Below are 13225 nucleotides of genomic sequence, written 5' to 3' on the forward strand. Positions count from 1 at the left end.
TAAAACCAATACAGTTTATCTGGCATCTTATGATTATTTATGTGCATCACAGCCCTGGTTGCATCAACTAATTATAGGCTGATAGGGAGGGGGGTTGTGGAAGAGGATGGAGAAAGGTAATGAGGGATAAGGTCACAATTAGAAAAACATTAAGGACATTTGATTGGGGAGGAAATGGGTTTCTGTCCTCACTCAAAGCTTCCCCTTTTCGTGCTCCTATAGGGTTTAAATTGTGCCCAAGCAGGATGCGTAATGGAAAACCATGCCGCACAAATGGTTTGGTTTACATTCACTACAACCACTGGGGGTCAAGGTCATTGTGAGGATCAGGGCCTCGAGATGCTCTAATTTTAGGAAAGTGCTACAAAACAGACTTGGTTTTTGTTTGTTGTCATATCTAGTTCTTGTGAAAAACCCATAGTCAAATCAGTAAAGGGACATGGGTGGGGGAAGCGGGAGGGGGAGAGACTTGAGTTCTGATCATAGCTGGCTTCTCGATAGGCCAGGACAAGTCCCATTAGTTCAGAACTTGAATTCCTGACATGATTGAGCTTAATTAAGTCATAATTGTTTTGTTACTTCCCCAACCCCCTCACCGTGCCCACTCCCCAAACAGCCAGCTATTTTCTTGGATTCAGCTCTTTCTTTTGAAATTGATTTGGGTGGTGGCTCAAGTCTAATGGGAATAAGTTCATGTTATCCAATTTTTCTTTCACTGAATTATTATTGCTAATAACACTTTGTTTAGCACCTGGCACATTTCTCTAAAGAATTCGAGAGGCTTATCTGACTCCTTGCACCTCATGTGGGGAGGCAAAGTGACTCTAAAGACAAATTGAAGAATGGAGATGCTTGCCCCACTAACTCAAGCCAAATATCCTTTTGGCCTCACTTCTTAGCAGAGTTCAGTTGGAGATGGTGTTTTGCATAATTTTCTGGATATCTGTCTAAGATTTCCATTTTGCTTCCCAGCTGCCAAAACCACCAGAGAGTGGTCAGGTGATTTACCATCAACTGTAAGGGGTGAGAGAATCCGGCCAGCTCAGCCCCAGATCCAGGCTCTCCACCCGATGCAGAGCCTTGGAGTATCGGCATGTATACAGCAGGACAAACGGGCCTTTCAGAGCCACCAGTGGTGAGAAAAGATGAAAGTAGGCCACTGGGGAAAGCACAAAGCGGGATTCTCCCACACCCGGTATGATATTTTGCCACCGTGACCTTCTAAAATGATACCAGGTTGCACCCTTGCATTGTGGGAATGGTATTTTTGCAAAGAAATTCTGCACTTGCATTGATTCGGAACCATGTTGATGAGGGAGCTGGGGGCATGCATTTTCCCTCCATGGAATCTGACAGCAATCGCTATGACCTCAGTTCATATAAGCCTGTATTTGGCTACCATGCTGAAAGCCATACATGTTAGAAAAGCCCAATCTTGCATCAAGAGCTGGCGTTGAGTCTTGCCGCCAGGCTTGGGGTGATGCACAATCTAATTCCATCGCGAGAGGTTCTGTAGAAGAACCCAGGGGCACCTGAAAGCAAGGACCACCTTCTCCACTCGGAGATCCACCCCGCATTGGGCAGTCTCCCTCTCTGATCCATGCTCAATTCAACTGGTACTCGATTAGCTTTCTTGCCGGACAGCTAAGAAGTAACAGATCTTTCAGTCCCAAGCTCACCACCCTTTTTGCTCTGGGGGAATTCTCTTAGCTGCACCAGGGCAGCCTCTGAGTGACATCTTCATACAAGATGTGCCGACAGTTTCATAACAAGTTCTAATGTTTGGCTCATCAGAAGGAGACTGAGCCACGTGAGGGGAATCTCATTAGTAAATAGGCTGGGCTTGCTGATACAAGATCAAACATTTCAAAACTGACAAACACACATTTAAAAGAGCATTTTCATCACTGTTAAATGGCTTTCATGCCACTTTTTTATTTGGGGGGTGGGGCATCAGTACCTAATTCAGAAACGATGAAAGTCATATAAAGGGAACAATGCTACCAACTCCGTTATAAAACACCTGGAGCCACCATGTCTTGTGAGTTGTTACCACTGTTTACTGACCCATCGTGCTAACAGCAGCACCTTGACCTAAAAGCACTGGCTGGAGCTGTGGGTCCCCCTCAACAATTTGTTAAGAACAATTTCTCGGAAGCCTGCTTATCAGGGAGCTGGGCGCGGCGGCTCTAGTCTCCATCCCCTAGAATTGGCTATGCGTTAGGGTGTGGCTGGCACAGGACAGTTTCTGGGAAGCCCAGTAGAATCTGTCATCATGCCTGAACGCCACTTCTGATCTGATCAAACGTTTTCGAGCTGCCAGAGGAGAGCTGAGCCATCCATCTCCATAGTGTATGTAAAATCACCCAGGATTCTTGTTGGGGATTAAGTTAAGAGTATCTTGGTCATAAAGGTTCATCATTCTCCTTCAGAAATCATTTGTCAGATTTGCAGCCCCGTCTCCAACTACAGGAAGGTGGACTTAGAAAGTGGTTGCTGTTTATTTATAGTTGAGGCCCTGAGCCCTAACTTATCCATCCTTCCCAAGCCCTTTGTTGGGATGAAAATATTAAGTAGCCGCTTTTCATCAACATTTACTTGATGACTAGCCAGCAATTTGTAGCTGTCAGCATGGAATCTAAATGAATATTGACTCTTTTAAAGGAAGAGGTACAGAGGTTTCTAATAAACAATACATGGTAAAGGAAAAACCACCCACATATCAATGTTTGTAATGCATTGGTTAGTGCTTTAACCACCTACATATTGATATTTGTAATGCATTGGTTAGTGCTCTAATATAACTCACGTTTTAATAAGGACACATATTACACAGTTACTGTTTAGTTTGAGTTTCTCTATTTTAAAATGCATGCTTATTTAAAAGACAGAGTAGATTCCTATCTTAAAGTAGATTAAATTACGAGATGTATAAAAAACAGACACTGTCACAGAATATCTATAGTCAATGATTCTGAGAGTAGATGTTCTAAGATTGCTTTATCACAGACCTACAGATATCACAGATTGCACAGAAAATGCTGAATGAATCGACTTTGCAAACAGTACAGATGTGTAAGGGAATGTGTCAGGGGACTCAGACTGGGAACCCCACGGGCAGGAAGGAGAGCCCTTTGGGAAGAGGGCAGCGGTCACTGTGCTGAATTCCCGGGACAAAGAGGTGATGTGAAGTGAGCAGGTGCCTCTTCGTATCCCCAAAGCTTTCCCTGTTCCTCATCTGGGGTCTGTTAGGAAGACAAACCCTCCCCAAAGGCAAAACCGGCCACCTCTCCAGCGGCCTGTGAATACGGCAGGATAATCTACCACAGAGCTTTGGAGTGAGCACGCGTGTCACCGTGGAATGACTGCCCCCGCAGCCTCTGCCTTGCCCGGCCTCCCAGTAACACCCTGGAGGAGAGTTTCTGCCGTTCGCCTGACAGTGCAGCCCGGGCTTGGGAATTCATCTCCAGATACACACCTGTTCCCCCAGAACAAGGACAGCTGAAACCTCTGATTTTAAAGCCAAACAAAAGCAAGCTGCTCCAAAATGTTACGAGTCCCTACTGACCGAGAACAATCTTCTACGCTGACAAAGGTGCCATGAATTGTGTTCATTTTTAGGGCAACGCAGTGCGCACAGAAAGGAGGCTCCCGGGCCTCCCCGTTAGCATGACCGAGGCCAACGAGTCGCCCTCTGCCTCCACTGGGATGCTGGTGTCGCTGAATAGACCAAGGTCGTGGAGTAAGTGTTAACCAACCAACACACCAACTTGCCCCAAAGTTATGTGAGAAGAAGAGAGGAGAGCAGTCTACTCGAAGGACTCTGCCCTCAAATGGTCCTGCTTTTCTAGAGGCTTTTGCGAATGAGGACCATTCACGAGGTAGCAACGGCCAGCATCTATGGAGAGCTGACGATTCTTCAGGCAGGCACCGGCAGAAAGCTTGTAAGCGCGACACTCTCACCCACAGCCTCAGGAACAGGGCGATTGGATCCCCGTGTGGAGAAGCCCACTTAGTGTCAGACGTCCAAAGCAACTTGTCCCAAGTCACTCTGATGACCACACAGTGGACCCTCTCCAGAATTCAGACACGCCGCCATAGAAACCTCCTGCCAAACATGTGACACAGCTGTTTGCACACTGCCCGACCCTGTTCTGTGTCCCCATGTGACCGAAGCTTCCTGTCCATGCCCGGCCACAGTGTGACACCCTGGCATGGCCTGGAATTAAGCGTGGGGTTTGCCCTGTGTTCACCTGAGAAATGTTAAAAGGAGATTTTCCCGTTGTTTAGTCCGTGAACTAAACTGAAATTATATCCATTTGGATGAACAGAAGTGAGGATTCAGCGAAACCTCAGAAGATCCAATAGCAAATGACCCTTAACACAAAGGTCACCTGGTCCAACACGCCACCTCCAGGTGCCAGGCTGGCCCAGCTAAGGAACCTTGTCTTGGATGATAGACTTTTTTCAACACCTAAACTGAACCACCTCAAAACCAGAGAAACTGAAGCAAACTCCACCTTATAAACCTGTGTATGTGTAAAGTGAGCGAGGCCTTTTGGAGGGTAATATCTGACACATTAGGTCCGGTTTGCAGGCAAAGTCTGTCCCAACCCCCTTCCTACCCTCCCCCAATTAATCCCTAACAAATGAACTCCTACATATTCCCAGCCAGTGACTCCTACAAAGGCTTTAAACAATCAGGCTCAGGTACAGGCAGACGCTTCCTGTGGGCATGGACACGGAACTGTCCTGTGGCTTTCAGGAGTTTTGCTCCCAGCTGTTCTTAGCAGTTATCATAGAAGGGAAATACACTTAACTTCTCAAACTGAAAAAGTGGAGACCAGGAGAGTGGGCATCTGTTGTAAACAGTGGGAGCTTTAGAGTCTGAGAAGGTCCCGGAGACGGACTTAGCCTGGCCTCACAGAAGAGGATGTGCACACTGGCACCACGGACTTGGACAGGGTGTTTGGATATTTACCTCTTGCTACAAGGTAACGGTTTCTTTGCTAAAAACAGCTTCACACCTGTGAAAAAGACTCGGAAGTCCCTGTTCAGTTGACTGTCTCTCCCGCCGTGTGCCCAGTGACACCGGGGACACAGTCTATGAAAAGGCTTGACAGAAGTTGTTTGCTGAGGGAGAGCTAAGCAATGGACTATCCCCGGCCATCCCCAGCGATGCAATTGGTCCACAACCCACGATCGCAAAGGGTATCTTGAGTGAAATGTTTGAAGGGAAACAAAGGTGACACAGCTTTCACGGGCCTCCATTTGGGGAGAATCTCAGAGGGGACACGGAGCCTTTCTCATTTGCATCCCAGATAGTAAGCCAAACCCAAGTGAGGGTACAAGGACCATTCTTCCTGACAAAAGACATGACTTTCTAGCAAGCTCCCTATGGAGTTTCCAGAGATTGACTTCAAGACCAGGACAGAATGACTTGCAAAGTCGGGAGTGTTGCTGTTATTTCTCTGAGAAATATTGCAGAAAAAAGCCCAGAGACTAGTAGGTGCTGGATGGAAAGTTGGAAATGATTTTTTTTTTAAGCTAAAGAATATATTTGTCTTCGCTAGCCTTAAGTCTGGGAGAGGAAGCGGTCATCCATCCGGACCATCCAGGGAGGTCCAAAGCCATGTTTGTTTTGGGAAGGTCGGGCGGGGAGGGATTTCCACGCCAGCGGGATTCAAGGGCAGGGTGACCTTGGTAGGCTTTCAGGACCTGTGTTTTGAATTCCATGAACTGTTTTGAACTTTCTCTTGAAATAAATGAGGCCCTTTTCATACCTCTCCCTGTCCCAGAGTCCTTGCCGTCTATGGTCCAAGGGTTCTGTGAAAGATTGATGTCTGCTCCCAAAAGAATGAAAGTGTGCAATTTAGAATGATTTCATCTCCCTGGGACCTGCTGCTGCTGTGGGACTCTAACGCTTTGGTGGGGCGGGAGGTGCCCTCTGAATGAGGGAAGGAAAAAGAGGAGGCCCAAGGGCCAGTCCAGGGGGCGATGTTATTCATGTACATCCCACCTTCATTTGTGTCTGCCAAAGAGGTTCTGGACTGGACTGGCCCGAGAGGTGGTCTCATTACAACGGAGAGATGTTGACTGTGTCTCACTTCTATGACCGAGCTCCCCGGGCATTCCCTGCCAGTGCTCTCTGGAAGGCCCACATTGCTCAAAGCACAGCTTCTTTTCAATGGGTTTTCTCTCGCTGGGACGGAACACTGCATTGGGGTATCCATTCTTCCATGGGTTGGTTTGCAACAGCTAAGCAGAAGAGCCATAGAAACCTGCCACTGAACTATGCATCATCCTTCGACACGGGACAAATCTGACGGCCCCTTACGGAAACGTTCCCATTGGGCCACCTCAAAGCTGGTGCCGAAGGAACTCCTGAGTGTTTATAAGCGGTAAAAGAAGATTTAGCTTGTGTTAATTTGAAACATTTTACATTCTTCCTCGATGTTTTTAACCTCGGTTATAGCTAGCTCTGTACAATGTAGATAATGGATGCCTCTGTATTTGCCATGTACACTGATAGAAACCTTTGACATGATTGCCAGGCAGAATTAATGGGTTCAGTTCTAACATCAAAGACTGTCTTCATAGTAGCGGTGAAACAAAAATATCTTCCTTCCCCCTGCGCACAGTCACTCCGCCCAGTCGGCCTGACACATGGGCCCCCCTGGAAAGCCAAGAGCAGACTGTTCTGTGAGTGGGCAGGACTTCCGGGCAAACCCCAAGCAAGCTGTTTGTTTAGATGTTAAGGTGGACAGTTCATTTACACCTAGGTCACAGGTCACGGGCATATCCTACAACATTGACTGAAAAGGCATGGGGGGGGGGGATAAAACCCACAGGGTGCTCCGATGGGGCCGCATCACGGTGAGAAATTAACTCTTAACTCTGTTGTCTGGAAACAAATGAATAGACTTTGCAGTGATTCAGATCAGAGGCAGGCCCCCAAGTCCAGCCCCACCGCTTCAAGTCGAGCACAACTGCATTAGGTCTGTGCATGCATTTTCATAGGGAGCTCACACGAACAGATCATTTCTCAGGCTCATTTCTAACGCTGGCCTTGTTAATATTTCATTTAGAACATACTGTGGAGAGGGTCTCATTTATATGACTTCCATAATTAATGGTGATAGCTTAGGCACTGCCTTTACACAGAGAGATCTCGTCACAGTGGTCGATGGGTAATGAGAAACAATAGATATTTCATTCACCAGCAGCTTGTTGCTAGTTAGTAGGAAATGATCGTGTGCTCTGTTGCTTTAATTGCCAGGGTACATAATTCTGCCTGGGTGTTAGTGAGCATTTTAAAGCACTTGATGCAAATAGACTAGGAACAAAACAGAACCAAGTTTACCTTGATTATGTAACACCTTAGCATAGAAAGTTACACAGGTATGTTTTTTTTTTAATTGCATTCTATCATGCAAATATTATCTAAATATGCATGTACTGACGACTCATCTACTGTATTTTAGGAAATACAATTAGACCGCCTTTCTCTTCTCCTATGTAGACTGTAAATAACTGTAGATCTTTCTCTTGTTTCCCTATGTAAATATATGTAAATACTAACAAGCCATGCATGCTGATATCCTAGGCGATTTCAGGTAATTTTATAATCTGCAGGCATGTACTTGAACTGGTTTGTTAAAAGGAAAAACACAAAACCTCGCAAACTCTTTAAAGCTGAATAGAAATTAAAGGTTTCTTCCTAGACTGTGGTGGCTTCTTTTGTTTGCCGTCTCGTCCCTGAACCGAGTTCCCACTCAGCTTCTCTGGCCTTCTCCCAGAGACAACCTGGGCGGGCTGGGGGCCCGGGACAACGGCTGGACCACATGGCTTGGGTCTTTACACACTTTCCTTGAGTTTTCTAAAGAATCTCTAGAATCATAAGGTAGGCATTTTTGGATTTTTCTAGCAAAAGGATTTGGAGTAGAAAGCATTCATGTTTATCGTTCCCATGGGTGCCTTACATCCCCAAAACCCTTGAAAGAACCCTGTCCTTCCTGTTGCAAAGATGCACAGATGAGTCACAGCAAGATCGGTATTTGCCCAACATGACAAAAAGATTAAATGCCTCCAAACCCCCCACTGGTACCAAGGCTCAGTAAACTTTTTCTGCAAAGGGTCAGAGCGGAAATATTTAAGGCTCTGCAGGCCATACAGTCTCTGTCACAACCACTCAAATTCGCCACTGTGGTGAAAACAGCCACAGACATCAATATGCAAATGAACATGGTTCCAATAAAACTTTATTTACAAAGTGGGCCGTGGGCCAGATTTGGCCTACAGGCCTCAGTTTGCCAACCTCTGCTCCACACCCTGGGAAAACTCAGCTGCCCTTTAGCAGACCGTTAACACTTCCCTTTTGAGCCTGTGTTTGATGGACTGCGAGAATCATGCGATCAATTGAAAATTCTCCACCACTTCCCTGCAGGTAGCTACACTATTTGCAGGAGTCATAAAATAAGGAGGTGAGCAAAAATGAAGCCCCTTGAGCTTATAAATCAAGCTGTCTTCCTCAGACAAATCTCATTGCCAGGTTTCAATTTAGTTATCTTTTGTTTTCATAAATGGAGATGGAGAAAAAAGTATGAAAGACTAAGATAAAAAAAAGAGTGAGAAAGAAATCGAGCGACACTCAGTCTTCAGTGAGGGAAGGAGCTATTACCTCGGGTCTCTATGGAAACCAAGCGGCACACCAACTTTTTAATGGGTGGAAAACAACGTTTGTGTTTGAAGATGTTTTTCCTAAGTATGATGCTTCCGTGTAAATGCATTAATTGACAGTTTCCTTCAGGACTTCTTTATTGAAGTTTCCAAACTTAATTTGATGGCACAGGGAACTCTCTGGAGCCCTTGAAGAATGCTGCAAAGTTAGGTCCTTAGAAAAATGAGCTGGCTCTGGCTGTGTGCACATCCAAGCCCATTCTCCCGCAAAGCCAGCGAAGAGCCAGCCTCACTCCCTGTAGTTTTCCATTTAAAAAGCCCTTGGAATTCACTGTGGGATCGCAGAGACACCTTCTAACCCCTATTGAACAAGAATCAATATCACCTCTCAGTCCTGGAGGGAACTGAGCAGAAGGAGTGGGAAGAGGAGAGAGCTGCGGGCTCTGCAGATTGGGCGGCAGTGTGGGATGGTGGAAAAAGCCAGGGAGCTGAAGCTAGAGATACCTGAACTTGAATCCTGACTTTGACACACAGCAGCTCTGTGACCAGCCACGGAGCCTGTTTCCTCATCAATGAAATGGGCGTAACAGCCCATTCACAGGGCTTTGGGGAGGATCAGTGCTAACATTTGGTCATTTCCTAAGGACACAGATACTGGTTCAAAGGTAGCTACAATTTTGTTTATTAAAAGTTAAAGAAGGAAGAACGCAGATCAAAATCTCTCTCCTTTCCTTCATGCCAGAGACTTAATAGTAAAGGAGATGGGGGTAGATTGCTGCTTTCTAGGCAAGAAATTCAAGCGACAGTTACCTCTCCCACCAAGTCTTGCCCAGCATCTCTGGGTGCCATGCTGAGCTTGAATGACCTGCTTCTAATCTCTTGTCAGACATTCTGCTAGCTGACCCACCCTTCCCCCTTTGCCTTCAAGCCATCTACCCTTTGGCCTTCCCTCTAGAGCAGCGGTTCTCAACCTGTGGGTCGCGACCCCTTTGGGGGTCGAACAACCCTTTCACAGGGGTCGCCTAAGACCATCGGAAAACATATAATTACAGATTGTTTTTGTGATTAATCACTATGCTTTAATTATGTTCAATTTGTAACAATGAAACTGGGGGTCACCACAACATGAGGAACTGTGTTAAAGGGCTGCGGCATTAGGAAGGTTTAGAACCACTGCTCTAGCGCCTCGCCTTTAGCCGGATCGCTCAGCCCAGGAACAGTCTTATCATGGCAGTCACTTCCAGCTCTTTAATGATCTCCCTTCCAAACCCATCCTGAGTCCTCACATCTTGGACAGGGAGAGTGTGAGACATCACAGCTGCCTTAGGAAGTCTGTCCAGTGCAACAGGGAGAGCCAACACCAAAACGAATAACGAGACTGGGGATGGCCTGTTATGTGCCCTGTTATGTGCCAAGGACCTATTACTTCCGGTTCTTACAACAACCTCAGAAAGAGGCTGAAGGAGGCAAAGTAACTCACGGCCACATACGTCCCTGGGACGTGTTGGAGCTAAGACCCAAACCGAGTCTGTGTCAGTTCAAAGGCCATGTTCTTGGTCATGGGTAATGCTCTGAGCCCACACCCTGGTCCCTCTGGCATCCTGAACTTACGCATAAATGAGGAAATCTAGCCCCATGAGGCTGTGTAAGTACATACTCTTTCTCTGGGTGATTTGATCCCCCTGCTGGCCACGCCCCTGCTCAGAGCCTCAGGGGCCTTCCTCCTCCTCTCCAAGCCCACTCCTCAGCCCTCAGACCCTGGGTCCCAGGGTGCCGCTTCTGCCTGCATGTGATTTGGAGAACACCTCAGGAGGGGCCTGAGAGCCACCCCTGCTGCGTTCCTCTTCTGCTTTCCATGCAGGGAGGCTGGCAGGGTCGGGTTCACAGCTGGGCGTTCCGGGCCCATCTGGCCGCACCCCCAGGGCGGCTCCTGTGGGGCCAACTGCAGTTGGAACTCTCCTGCCCTCACCGTGCAGAGAAGTGCTGAGCTCAGGACATCGGGGTTCCCCAGGAACACCTGACTCTGCCTGTTTTTGCCCCCTCTGGCTGCCACACCTGGCAGGACTCATCCTCTCCCAGTCGCTGGCTTGTAAAAAGGCAAACAAATATGCTCGTAGCTCCCAGGCAAGATGTCAGGGAGGATACAAGCTCGCTGTGTAGCTGGCCCTTAGGTAGTCAAGGTGGTTGAAGATCTGTCCTCTATGCCTGTGCCCTCCGGGTTCCCTCATTGCATGATGTCACAAGGCAGCCCCCTTAAGGTAGGATTCCCACATGGGGCCTGGATACCGTTCGTGGTACACTCCAGGTGCCAAGCCCCAAAATGTTTCTTGAATTCCTTCAATAGCCCTGTGCAGATATTATTATCCCCATTTTACTTACAGGGAAACTGAGGCTCACACAAGTGAAATGACTTAGTAACGAATACTTCTTGTTTGTTGAGTTCTGATTATGTGGCACCTGCCTATTGCAGGCTAAGGGACTGATGTGCCTTTACAGCTACCGGCGAGGGTCACCCTGTACCAGACCCTTTTTGAGGCCCTGGACATCCACTATCCCCAGTTATGGGCAGGAGCTAAAGCCCAGAGAGGCAGAGGTCAAAGAGCAAGTGGCCGAGTTACGAGCTGAACCCCATCCCTCGGGCTGCAGACCCCCACTCTTAGCAATGGCTCCAGGATCGACGGGAAGGTGTTCACTGTCCGAGTCAACTGGGAGCACTGCACTCCCACAGGCCAAGGTTTTGCGCTGTCGTCACAGTGGATCTTTGAGCAGCAATAAGGAGCTAACCTTTTCGAGCAGCCCAGGCTGACGTTCAATGTTCTGCGGGTCCGCTCTTCATGTATGCTGCTCCCAATTTGACAGATACGAAACCCAAGGTTCAGAAAGGTGAGGCATTGCCAGGTCACACAGCTAGCGGGTGGGGGAGCTGGAATCTGACCCTGGGTTGTCCACGCCCTGAACCCCTTTGCTGGATGGCATCTTGAGCCACAGAAGTCAGATCCCCCAGTGACGTTTGTCACTTACCCAGTGGCAGGATGAGCATCTTCAGTTAGATGCTCTGCAGGGTGTTAGGCTCTCGAGTGTGAGGCTAACACTGAGGTGGAGGCCAGGGATTCCACTACCCATGAGACAATCATAAGGGAGTGAGTCCATTGGTTACCTCGAGTCTATGATCAGAGGGTGGGGCGAGTCCCAGGAAGGAGCAATCTATTAAAAGGACAACCTCTCTTATTAAAAGGACCTTTAAGTGAGAAAAAAGGGGAGGAGTTAACTGTCCTTACTTGTTTTTAACATTTACTCTTCTCTAAGGCTGTTTCTTATTCCCTAGATTTTGGTAAAGAACCAATTGTTTTAAACCGTTTTACATATGAGGGCAGATCCATAATTCCCCCAGATTTCAGTTCCACTTAACCCTTCCCTAGAGACTGAGAAGCACAACTTCCTGGTAATTGGAAAGCCAGAGCTTCAGATTCACGACCACAGTATCTCCAGGGTCCATGTATCAACCACTTCCCATCATTATGGTGAAACGTACCCCGCCCGTTGTCTATAGAGTGTTCATGTTTACATCATAATGAGTAGGGAGTATTGGGAAACACACACACACACATACACAAATGAACAGCCAACCTATAGGTTTTGTCTGGTATTATGAAATTGCCTTGCTAAACCAATACAAAATCTCAGCTTACCACCACAACCACCCCTTTGTGGGGATGAGCAGTATAATAGGCTAATTAAAATCAACTTTTCCTTGAGTTGCTTTGCCTTGCTTAAATGACACATCATTGAAAAACGGGGTTCATGACAGCAGCATATTGGTAAGTGTTTAACAGCTGGCTCACTGGAGCATGGAGGGGAAGGGGAGCCTTGATGTGTAGTGTCTGCCAAATCCTGTGGTGTAAATACTCTCAACATGACCAGCAGAATGCAGAGCTGGGAAGAGATCCACACAATCAGCTCTTGAAAGCTGGTGTGATTCTGTTCCAGAACTCAATTAGCTGATGGCCTACAGAATACAGCAGTAGGAATTGTTTGAGGAAGATCATGAGACATGACAAAAACAGGTCAGGAACTCAGTGTCATAATACCATCGAGAAAACATGAGAAAGTATGAACCCAAACCAGTATGGGTAGCTGGGGGCCAGAGTGACATAGACTTACGACTTTCAGATATTATTCATGTTGGTCCCCTTAACCTAAAAGCTGATTCCACTCAGGTGGCTCCCCTGGCCCTATGTAACCATAGTTACCAACATGTATTTAGTAATGAGTCCTTAATATCATTCTAGAAACTCTGCAACATCACCTTATTTACTATTGCAATAATTCTGCAAGGCAGACAATAACGCCATGGTAGAGATGAGGAGGCTGAGGTTCAAGGAGTTGGAACCTGCTCAAGGTTACACAGAGCCCTTGCGGTGCAGCGCCAGGGTCCACTCCCGGTCTGCCTGGTGCCAGGCCTCACCATTTCCCCGGCTCTCTAGGAGTTCAGCATCCTTGACAACACCACGGGTTTTTTTTGGGGGTTTTTTTTTTTTTTTTTTTG

General features: G+C 47.2%; 1 protein-coding gene across 1 annotated transcript in view; it reads right to left on the reverse strand.

The window, feature by feature from the left end:
* WWOX (WW domain containing oxidoreductase) overlaps positions 1–13225 on the reverse strand; it is a 912702-nt gene that overhangs the window by 1745 nt on the left and 897732 nt on the right. The gene's annotated exons all lie outside the window — the stretch shown is intronic.

This window comes from Myotis lucifugus, unplaced genomic scaffold, assembly GCF_000147115.1.
Source record: "Myotis lucifugus unplaced genomic scaffold, Myoluc2.0 scaffold_35, whole genome shotgun sequence".
NCBI classification, from domain to species: domain Eukaryota; kingdom Metazoa; phylum Chordata; class Mammalia; order Chiroptera; family Vespertilionidae; genus Myotis; species Myotis lucifugus.